This window comes from Ruditapes philippinarum, unplaced genomic scaffold, assembly GCF_026571515.1.
Source record: "Ruditapes philippinarum isolate M1 unplaced genomic scaffold, ASM2657151v2 ctg976_1_1_1_1, whole genome shotgun sequence".
In the NCBI taxonomy this organism is placed as follows: Eukaryota; Metazoa; Mollusca; class Bivalvia; order Venerida; family Veneridae; genus Ruditapes; species Ruditapes philippinarum.
The window spans coordinates 103,356-106,393 of NW_026855367.1; positions in this window are offsets into that span (position 1 = coordinate 103,356).

Below are 3,038 nucleotides of genomic sequence, written 5' to 3' on the forward strand. Positions count from 1 at the left end.
TTATTCTAAGATTGTTACATGAAAGCTTCAAAAATAACGCAAAATGTACATTTATAACATAAAAAGTTAACTACGTATTTGTCTAAAAATACGATTTGATTTTTTATTGAAGATTAATTAAAACAAAAACACGTAACCATTATTTTTATTCTTTTTACACATCGGATATCTTAAAATACCATGTTTTACGATAAATAGATCACAAACCAACACAGTTTATAAAAACATGTTTCACTTAAACGATTCATGCTGTGATCGAAGAATGTGTATAATAGTGTAAGCAATTTCTTAATTGCAATATATTTTAGAAGTGTGAGCTGTCTTGCTTTTCCGCTGAGTTGAATTCAATTTAGTTTCCTTTTTATTTTATTAAATTTCCAACTTCAAACAAAATGTTTAAGAAATAAAAGTCATGTTTGACGAAAAGAGTATGAAGTATGAGTTCAATTATCCGAAGTGTTTTAGTCACACATTTGCAGCCTCAACCTACATCTGGAATTTATTTGTAGTCTTAGAAAGATATAAGAGTTGCAAGCACAAGTGAGAAATATAGGCTGTTCATAAAGTACATTTTACAGTATTGTGTACATGTTTGTAATAGTATTAACTTTTTTATGTGATTGTTTCTATTGACTACACTATTGAGATTGTACATTGAATTTTATCTGTTGAGTAAATAAATAAATAAATGCTTATTAAAAAAGCCAGATCCGTAAACTTTAAATTAAACAAATAGATCCGTTAGATTTGTATACAATAAAGGTCATATGGCGCCGAAATAGAAAGATGATTCGGCTAAGCCCGGGTGAACAACATTAGGTGTAAAAACCACCTTACTTAATGAAGATAAGAGATGCACAGAATTCATAACTTACTTTACATCACAGACAAAAATATGAAAACATATTCTAAATGATACGCCTGGGGTCGATTAACGTTATAATAGAAAATGTTCAATGGGCCAAAGAAACATGTCACAGATCTGTGTCTGGTTGTGCCCTGGTGTCAGTATTTTTTATCGAGTTTATCAAAATGAAACTTACATTTAAATACCCATTATGCCCCATAAATACTATAAGTTTCCTCTTTTAAGGTTTTCTTTCCTTTGGCGTCCGCTTATAGTTTCTAAAAAGGGTTATATACTAATCTACCTAATTTATTCTAGTAATTGAGTATTTTGTTTGGAAGCAAAATACTACTTTGTTTAAATTTTGCTTATTTTATGAGAAATTATTCACACTCAACACTACCTATTTCTGAAGATAGCCGTCTACAGTGCTCTTAAGCCATAATTCAAACGTTGTAAAACTCATGCTTACCAATTGTAAATAGTAAAACAAATATTATTTGGGGTAAAATGTGCCTTTCAGTTACATAAAAAGCACGATATTTGCCGAGTTTTTCGCGAGTTTTTTTTTCGAATTTCAATTTCTAACGTAACGTATTTTGTGAGTGGTAAAGATAAATATTCGGTCGATTTTATATCCTTTGGCAAGTTATGTGTCTGCTTTAAATGCTTTTATACAGTCACAGTGCTTATTTAATTTTCAGTTCAAATATGATTGATAACTTCTGTGCTTAAGTGTATTAGCGTCTTTTTTGCATGTCCTTCACTACTAGTATTTCTTATGTATGTGTTTCGATTTAATTTACTTGTTTTTCTGTGTGTTCTTTGATTGTTTTTGTACTTGTCACATGGATATGTGTGTACATATATTTAAACAAAGTATGAATATTTTAAATGACATGCTTTGGTTGTTAATATTCAGAGTTATTTTTACCCCTCGTTATACAGAGAAAAACGAAACAGATAATATTTTGTGAAAACCTTATCGACTTGGTGATCTGTCATTTAAGAAAACAGATCTGAAACACTTGTTGGTAGTAAAATCATTTATAGAAAATATATTCCGAAGAATAAAATGCGCATAATCTGGAATTCAATGCAGTTACCTGTCTAATACTATGAAAACATTTTTTTTTCTCCTGATTCAATTTCTTGAAACCAAAACCTGAATAATTTGCACTGATAAAATAATATTTATTGCGATACAAGAGTATTCAAAATCAAAAGAAACATTTGCACACAGTTTTATGACTTTATTTAATCGTCTAATTAATTCGCATGATAACTTTCCTGAATTTATAAATAATTTACGCAATGAAATCCATTATATCACTCATCTACACGAAAATCCTTTTATCTATATTTATGTTCGAGGTAAATAATTATTGTTAGGCCATAATTATATACCGGAATGTTATGTTGTTGGCGTACCCAAAACTTGATTCATTTAATAGCTGTTGAGACGTATCATGTTAGATTTCTTAACTTAACACAATTTTCTTTGAGACAACAATCAGCTGTTGAGCAATTTTACGTGAAATAATGAGATTAAAAAAAATATTTCATCATCATCTTTAAATATCTTTAATTAAACTAGAATTAAACTAGTGTCATTTTGTTAAAGGTGGATACACTTCATTAAAGTTTTGAATTAATTAGTTTTATCATTTTTACAAAGTTATTAGTTAAAACTTATCCAAAAACAAGCACTTTTGTTTGATGCATAAACCTTTATCGATATATACGATTAGATGCACTGTCGATTTTTGTGCATTTCGGGTTAAACTGTCAGTGATTTATACAATAATTATTGACATTCATTCAATCAAGTTTTACTACGTGCTTAATTAATTTCAATTACACTGATTGTGTCTTATTTTAATGATAATAATTATTATTATAAATATCGTAATAAATTATAATTCATTGATTATAATTGTAAGTACACCTATCCCAGATTCAATTTTCCCTGATTACGGTATTGTCTTAAAGACGAATTATAAATGTAGACGTAATGTGGAAATAAGGAATAGATCTTGTTCGCCTGTAAATTCATTTTTGTAGCACTATTTCATTAAATTGTCACATGCTTTTTATTTGTATTTTTCTTATTATGTCTAACTCAAATGACACGATAATCATTAAGCCATAACAAATATTTATTGAGCATACAATTGTGCGGTCAGTAAGT